The sequence below is a fragment of the Gavialis gangeticus genome, unplaced genomic scaffold (genome assembly GCF_001723915.1).
Source record: "Gavialis gangeticus isolate Ggan-Ray unplaced genomic scaffold, GavGan_comp1, whole genome shotgun sequence".
Taxonomy (NCBI): domain Eukaryota; kingdom Metazoa; phylum Chordata; order Crocodylia; family Gavialidae; genus Gavialis; species Gavialis gangeticus.
Genome location: NW_017728993.1, coordinates 29,785,136 through 29,793,820, shown reverse-complemented (window position 1 = coordinate 29,793,820; position 8,685 = coordinate 29,785,136). Strand labels below are relative to the sequence as shown.

At 45.6% G+C, this 8,685-nt stretch overlaps 1 protein-coding gene across 1 annotated transcript in view; it reads right to left on the bottom strand.

Moving 5' to 3' along the window:
- The window catches only part of DNAJB4 (DnaJ heat shock protein family (Hsp40) member B4), a 39,351-nt gene extending 31,402 nt beyond the window's left edge, over positions 1–7,949 (bottom strand). The window contains exon 1 of the mRNA XM_019501498.1: positions 7,747–7,949. The gene's annotated coding sequence lies outside the window, so the exon portion shown is untranslated. The remainder of the gene's footprint in view (positions 1–7,746) is intronic.
- Between the last annotated feature and the right edge of the window lie 736 nt (positions 7,950–8,685).

The following is an 8,685-nucleotide window of genomic DNA, read 5'->3' as shown; positions in this document are numbered from 1 at the left end:
AGGGAGCCAGACGGTGCTTGGGCTACTGAGGCAGCAGACAGGGCTGAGCCAGAGGCCCCAGGAGCCCTACATAGAGGAGCCCTGTTCCAGCAGACAGTGACCACCACGAAGCTCACTGCAGGCAAGAGAGTAGCTTGGCGCAGAGGACGAGGGCCACCTTCCAGGTCTGGGAGCCGTGAGTTGCAGGGAAAAGAGGATTCCCACAAGGGAGGGGGAGTCCCCCCTTGTTAAGGGCTCCTGACAGTAGAGGTCCCACTGGAAGGGCCCTACTAAAGTTGCCAGCTTCCTTGTAGGGTTTGGGAAAGCCCAAGGGCACCGGGGTTTCCCCTTGGGATTAAGTTAATCTTTGGGGTCCCTGCCCATAAGATGGCATGCCAGATATTTTGTGAACTCTCATGTTTGTAAATTAGTAGATTAATCAGATTAGAGTCCTAGGGCTCTGCTGGAACCCCTGTTGCTATTATTTCACCTGTTGTTTACTTGTATTTATTTGTGGCTTATTTATTGTTAACCCATACTTATCTTTAGTTTATCTTTTGGCTATCTATGTTTATTTTGTGGTTTATCTGTTTCAGATGGGATACTTACCTGTGACCTACCTGTATCTGGAGCACTGCTATAAGGTTTTATGCCATTAACCCAGAGAGTATTGTTTATGTTACTTGTTTAGATATCTTATAAATATATATATTGTACATATGTTTTTATCCATGTTCTTTTCCCTTGTGATAACTATATACAAATTTATTTACATTAACTTAAGTTCCCCGACTGTCCTGGCCTGGTTCTATAGGGACAGAGGGAAACTGAGCAGTCTGCATTTCCCCCCCACAGCACACCTGCCAGCTAACAATCCCCTTCAACTGGAGAAAGGGAGTATATACCTGAGTTACCTGGGCTACAGTTCATTTCAGTTTTTCCTGTAAATTTTATATATAAAACAAATTTGGCCATCTCTCACAATGCACTATGTGCCCGCCGGGCCTCAAACATCCGGTCAAGTGCGGCCTTGATCTGGGTGGCTGGTGGTGTTCACCCCACAGTTTCTGGTAAGCCGTTGAGTAGGTGTTTGCTCCCCGAGTGGCCTCCCCCAATCTCGCCTGCCACGACTTTGAATGTTACCCCAGTGGTGGGGCGACTACCCAGGGGCCCTCGGCAGCGCAAGATTTGAACAGCGGTCGCCTATAGGGCTCTACCTCCCCTACACCCCAACTTTACGCCACACCTTGATGGGTTACTGAGTATTCCTGGCCACACTCCCGCTCTTGTTGAGTTGCAGCAGCCTTGTTAGCCCCCTCCCGTCCACGGCACAGGCTCCTAAGGTGGATTTGCTTAGTCAGCCTAGGGTTACTTGCAGTTGGTAATCCCAGCCTTGAAACTTATCCCTTCCAGGATATGACACCTGACTGTTGCCTTAAACAAAAGGGCCAAGCCATATGAGCTCTGCAGTGGTTACTTCAGCAGTGTCTTCTACTCCTACCCCTCAACTCCTCCAAATGGGGAAACACAAAGGAAAACACAAAATAAGACTCCACAATGTTGTGAGGGATCCATGTAGCCCCTTCCCTGGCCCCTACATCAGGGTGCTGGGTGCCTTGCTCCCTAAAACCTCTCCCAGGGATGATCCCTACATGGGACCAGGTACCCATGGTCCCTCGCTCGGGTCATCTCTCCCACTTTATCCAGCTCTTTCCAGGATATGACCTTGCTCCTCCTCTCTCCCTTCAGTGGCGTCACTATTCGGGTGCCTCATAGCCCCTCTGTGTACACCCGGTTGCTCCTTACATCCAGGGGCGGCACCCTGTCTCTTCGCAGTCCTTCACGCTGCTCTTGCGTGGTGCCTCTCAAAGGGGAAGTTTCCTTCACCTCCCAAGTGTCCCTGATGCTCCCACCTGTTACGGTGTCAATCGTCATGTCCACCTCTCTGCTCCCTTCACTGTTGCTGCCTTCGCCGGCTGCAGGAGCTTCTTCTGGCTCGTCCTTTACTCTGACTCTGACGAGCTGTTCCCTGCCATTGCCGTCATGGTCAGCGTCAGGAGCCTCCTCTGGCTCTTTGTCTGCCTGAATGGGCCATCCTCCTGCCTCCCTCAGGAACTCCCGAGAGGCACCCTGTGATGGTGCCCTCCTTGGGTCCGCTCCCTCCTCCTTTCTGTCTTCACCGGCAGTTTGTTTTATTCCTGCTGGCCAGTGATGTCACCGGCCAGCCTCAGCTGTATGCAGATGTGACTGATGAGCCGCACGGGCTCATTCTTTCCTAGTTCCAGCTGCACTGTGGTTCCTGCTGCAGGTAAGCAGTTTTTTTGTTTTATTTTTATGTTTATTTTTTTTTCTTCGTGGGGATTTTGTTCCCCGGGTTCCCCCTTTTTAACTCAGGGTCCTTCCTCCCGCTCTCTCCCGGGACACACAATATTCTCTTTCTTCATCAGGAACTGAAATTTACATCAAATTGTCTCTTGCTATATTCTTTTTTTTCCAAAAACACACAGGAAAAGTACAATTTTACTAAAGTTTCAATAGCTTGCAGGAAAATTTGCAATGATGTCATTCATTCCTGCTTAAAATAAATGTTAAACAGATTTATTGACCTTTGAATTCCTAACAGAAGTTATGTCACAAAACTATTAGGACTAGTTATCAAAGCCATTAAACAGGGAGTTCTATTTTCTGCTTTACAAAAACATCCAAAGATTATAATCATGAAGGCGATACTCAAAAAATGAGAGAATCCCTGCTCCAGGTTTAAAGTGCCATCATTGGCAGTTCCTTAATATGAGGACAATAGTCTTCTAGTAACTAAGGAAGCCATCATGCAGTCCACAGATAACTGAGGAGGCAAATTCAAGACCCACATATTTAACTCTGGATGTGGCAAATAGTTCCGATAGGAAGGCGTACATCCTGGTGATGTCCGATCACAACCTTTTTGCTTTGTGTCTCTTGTCTATCAACCTCCCTAATGAGGCAACCTTGCTGAAAATGATCAATGCTTCATCACCATTGATCAGTGGTACACCATAGTGCCACTGAGAACAATTCAGTGCCTGTATCTCCCAAGTACATTAATATTGCATTTCTTCAGATTGGCCTTCAAGGTGCCCTTAAAATCTTTTCTTGTGCCCACCTCTAGAGCAATGACAACTGGTGAATTGGGAGTACAAGACCTGTTTTAGGGCCTGGTTATCAAGCATCTTTATGTCATCCTTGCTCCTGCAAGTGGTTGAACCATCAATGAAGCTAATGATGCTACGAGTGGACTGAACCAGACAACTGTCAGATCCCAGTCAATTGGCTATAGATGTCGGTGGTGTTTCTCCTGGCCAACCAGATAGCTTTTCAGTTTATTATAAGTCACAACTCCATAAAACTGCTTTAAAAAAAATCAAAACAATGAATAACTTACTTGCCAAACTTACAGGCTCCACTTGGGTTGCCAATGACTCCACACTACTTTCATTTACTCTCACATTGTGTTATTCAGTTGCAGAGTACCGAGCCCCTGTATGGGGCAGTCTTTTCCCTCTCCCCTTTTTTCTCTTGTCCTTTTTCTTTCCCTCTTCTCTCCTTCCTTCTCTTCACTTTTTTCTATTCCTCTTTTCTCTCCTTTTTCTTTCTTTCTCTCCCCTTTTTCCTCTCCCCTCTTCTCTTTTCTTTCTCCCTCATTCCTCTTCCTCTTTTTTTGTTCTATCACAACTTGCTTAATAAAAAAAAAGAATACACAACAAAAGGTAGTATAAGAAGTTGTATTTATTGTCACCAGGTTTAGAATTTTTAGAAAACCCGGTATTTACTGAAAAAAAAAAAAGCAGCAACATTTATGATTATTAACAACATCAATATGTAATGCATCCTGCCATCTACCCAGCCTTGTCCTGGCTTTGTTTTTCTGGCATGCCAGCACTCCAGCACCTTACAAGTTGCTCTCTGGCCAAAAAGTTGCTTACCCTGATATATAAGGACTTACTCAAACCAGTTTCATGATTTTTGTGGAAAAGGTTAAAAATAGTGGTTTCTGCAATTTTGCACAAAAAAAGTCAGAAAAAAATAAAATGTTGGCTCTCAAGTGGGAGCTAGCAGCTTCTGTGCTCTGGCCTTTCAGCCCATTGGAGGGGAACCACCAGCATGAGGGAAAGCAGCCAAGATGGTGGCCATCCACTCCTCCCTCCGACGCCGATTCGCTGAGAATACTGCCTTTCATGCAAGAGCCTGTAATTTTTCCTCTAAGCGCTTTAAATAGATCCCTAATTATACAGAATATCTTTGTGGCTGATTTGCCATTGTATCATACTATAAATTAAGTGAACATGTGGCATGTTAAATTGTGTAGTGCAGTTAACACATTGATCATACTGGCTAAATACAGACATTCTAAAAGCCCAAGCCTGAATCGATTTGATCTTTCCAGGTTAGTCTAACCTGCATAGACTGAACCGAGAAGCAAGTGAATAGATGTTTATTTTTGATTCTGGAAATGCAGCCACATGCCTGCAGTGGCTCAAGCTAGAAGCTGGGGGGTGGGGGACCGATAAAGTAAGCCCTCCCTTTCCTTTGGCAGTAGTTGGAAGGCTGGAGGGAAGCTGAGCTGAGCGGGAGCATGGCCAGGCCCTGGCAGACCGCTGAGTGTGATTGGGGAGGGTTTAACTCACCCCACCCCCTGGCCTGCACGGTCCCCAGCCACGGTGTGCCTGGAGGGGGAAGGAGGAAGAAGATCTTGCCAGGCTTTTCCCCATTCACCACTTGAGCACAGGGTGCATGGCCTGATGCTGGCCCCTGGCTGCCACGCCGAGGCAAAGAGAGTGAGGGAGGGGAACCCTGTCAGGCTTCCACCCCCCACCTTCGAGCAACGAGTCAGAGGGGAAGCTGCCAGGCAGGCCCCAGCTGGGATTCTGTGACAGTGGGAGAAGGGAGGGAAGCGGGGTTAAACCCCTCTTTCCCGTCTCACCCTGCTGGCCCCAGCCAGGACATGGCCAAGCTCTCTGATCTCCACTTGAACAGGGAAGGAGGGAAAAAACCTGGCAGGGACTGTCCACTCTCCCCGCTCGAGCAGAGCATTTGGGGGAAGTGTGGCAGCCCCACCATGCAGACCCGGGCTGAGGTCCCATGGACAGAGTTTAAATCCCCCTCCCTCCCCTCACCTGAGCTTGTGGGCTTATTCCCTGTCCCCTCTACTTCCGCAGGGGAAAAAAAATCTGGCAGGGGCTGCTCCTCCCCCACCAGGCAGACAGGGCTGCTGCTTCCCCAGCCAGGTTTTTCACCCCCACCCCCTTGTCAGTCAGCCCTCACTGCTCTGGCTAGAGAGCAGAGGGGTGGGGCCAACCCTGTCCTGCTCAAGCAGTCAGCACAGCTCAGCCCAGGGCTGCAAAGCAACCTGGGATGTTGGGGGACTGTGATTTAACTTGAACCAGGAAGGGGCCTGGGACAGAAGTTGAAACTGGTTGAACCTAAATCAATTAATTATGATACTACATTCAACCAGATTTACCTTAACCCAGTTTTGGCCATTTTTAAATTGGTTTCTGTGCACTGAACTTCTGTTCTGTTACAGGTTTAAACCAGTTTCTGATCACTTAATCTGGTTTGAGTGTAACTTCTGTCCCTAGCGACTACAAAATATTGGCTGCTATAAACATTTTTTAAAAATGGTGCTTTACTTTAAGTTCAGCATGCTTCCGTGCTGACTCTATAGCATGCCCAGGAGAGGAATCATGTTAGCTGGACCCAGTCTGCCCAGTGTCTGTATAGATTGGGTGTTTTAGGGGGGGCCTTTTTGGTGCTTTCATCTAATAGCTGATTAAATCAGCTATTAGGTAAAAGTGACAACAAGCCCCACTGAAGCACCCAATTTATACAGATGCTGCAGATCCAGGTCCAACTACTGTGCTGCTTCTTCCAGTAAAGCGTGTCCTTTCTGCAATTTTTTATTGTCTGTAAGTAACTGTAATGATAGTCAGGGCCCAGAGAAGGATCACACTTTAAATTTAAGCAAACAAGATACTTGTAAAAAAGCATGAAATATTTTATCTACCAAGAAGGTGGGTGGCTTAAAGCCGATCACAGGCTCCACATATATTTTCAGAGTCCTTATTTAAACACTATATTCATTTTGACCCTCATTCAACTAAAAAAATATATAATGTATCAGGCATAATGTATCATCAAGTTTAAATCAGAACTCCCCTGTGAAATCAATAGAAAGCTTTGCTTCAAAACTGAAGGCTTAATATTTAGTTTTTCTGTTTGTTATTACATTATAATAACTCTCATTACACTATCATCTGAGCATGTTATTACTGTATAACAAGCCAGTAGAATAAAATTTATAATTAATCATCTTATTTCCATAGGAGACTTTCAACTGTACGTACCACTGAAGGTAAACAATACATATGGTACTGTATACTGTTTGCAAGGAGACAGATACCTTCACCCAGGGCACTGAAAATTCTTACAAACTGATTAGAATGGAGGTTTTATACTTAGCTATACTCCACAGAATAAACTGCCCTCAGCAAATGAGCTAGTGTAGTCACATTTCTTTTGTTAGTTCTTATGTTGCTTTTCCTGTTGCTTAGCATAATCACCTATAAATTTATCCACAGGAGAGAAGAATTACTCAGAAGAACTCCACAGAGATAACTCAGAGGATTCCAAGGTATGATCCACAATCCTGTGATAGGAAAGGGAAGTGTCACACTTCCCTTCTGCAAATAGTCTACACATACATGCCTCTTTGTAAAAACATGTACCTGTCTTGATTGGGGTATACTGATATGGGCATGGCCACAAATTTAGATTATGAACTGATTACATCAAGAAACTGAAGAGTCTGATCATTCAGCTACAGCTGTGGTCCCTGCCTGCCTGACACTTCACTGAATAGATCCATGGGGAAAACTGGATGTACCTGTTACTAAAAACCTCTGATGTCCTTCTCTCTCCTGCCATGTCCTGATGCATAGGTTTCTTTATCTGAAACCTTGCAAGCTGGCTAGAGGATGGAAGATGACTCTACCTGGTCTCCCAGATGGTTTTTCTTTTCCCCCTTACACTCCACCCTAACCACGTCCAGAATGACACACATCAGGGCCTGGATCTTGTGCTGGCTAAAGATGCCATTGGCCACCACCTGCTGTTCCCTAAGTAAGTTTTATGAATTAGGCTCCATCATTTGGGATGTTTGCATTCATCCTTAAATCAATTCAATACAGCCTTCCAGGCCCTATCAGTTAGTAAGCCGTTTAGACTATGAGGGATCTGCCTTAGATCGATTCATCGCTGGTTCCTTGGCTAAATAATCTCAATTGGTCTACTAAGGGTCCATTAGACAATAAATCAGAATCAGTTTGTCCCCGATTCTTGGGTTAATCAAATCAAATCAGCCCCACATCAATTAATCCAAAGAAAAAAAGCAAAAACACAAGATCAATTCCTTCCCAGTTCTGGGTTCAATCAAATTATTTCAGTCCTCCAAGTGTTCATGGAGCAACTGAACAAGAGTAATTCCACCCATTCAGGGGCCAGGTAACTTGAAATTAATTTTTGCTAGGGGTTCTACCCTGATCTGGCTCTTCAGGGTCAGGATCAACTTGTTTTCATGGGGAGAGGAGCTTTCCCCCTTGCTGCCTTCCCAGTGTGTAAAGTGAGAGGCCCCCAATCCCACAAGCAGAAAGAATAAAAGAAAAAAAAAAAACCCCGAACCCAAGGAAAATGGGCCAACTCAAAAAGGGGCAGGACCCCTTTAAGATTCACAGTCCTGGCTTCCGCCTACGCTGCTTCTGTCTCCTCCTGGCTGTCCTGGAACACTTCTCCAGCACGGCACATCCCAGGTTCTGTTAGCGACGCTCTGACCATTTTGCCCCATGGGCCCACTTGCTGTACCTGCTGTTGTCTGCAGGATGTGGTCAGCAGAGAAGACCTCCTGCATCTCCCTCTTCTGCCAGCTGCAGTCCTCTGGCCGCCCCTGTCCAGTACTGGAAATACTCATGCTCATGCTCCTTCCACCGATCCAGAGGGAGCACATGCTTCAAAAATGCAGCAGCACACTCCCTGCTCCATCCAAGTTTCCCTCGGCACCTGGGGTAAGTACTCCTTGCTCAAGCTTCTTAGGGCTTTTCTCCTGCCCTGCTCTCTTCTAGTCACAACTTTAAGTCTTGTTCTGATGAATATCTTTATTTTAACATAGCCTACCATCCATAATTGAACTCTGCAGCCTTAGATTGGTCACTTCTTTGCTACAATAGTCAGTACATCACAAAATCTGTTGCTCTGACCTGCTGCTTCACTTCTAAATCAGTCTTAAAAATGTCAACTGCACTCCTTTTACTACAGCCACAGTTGGGCTTCTTATTCCTTTTATTATTGCCTTCCTTCCCGTTCCTCTTTCTTCAGTTCTCTCAGGCAAGAAGGTAGGGCAAGTTGGCACCTTCAAACTAACTGGTTCAGAGGCATGACTTTTGTAGGCAACAACCTGTTTTGTCAATGCCAGGATGCCTAGGACTTCAACTAAAAAAACTCCCTTGTGTTTGATTACAGTGGGGTTTTAAGGTTTTCGTAATGATGTGCAGTGTCTCACAGTAACAGGTAAATGTATATTCTCTTAAACATTATACATACACACAAGTAGGATAAATATTTTTTCTGTATTAACACTCACAACATGCATTTTAATACTGTACAGCAAGGTACCTT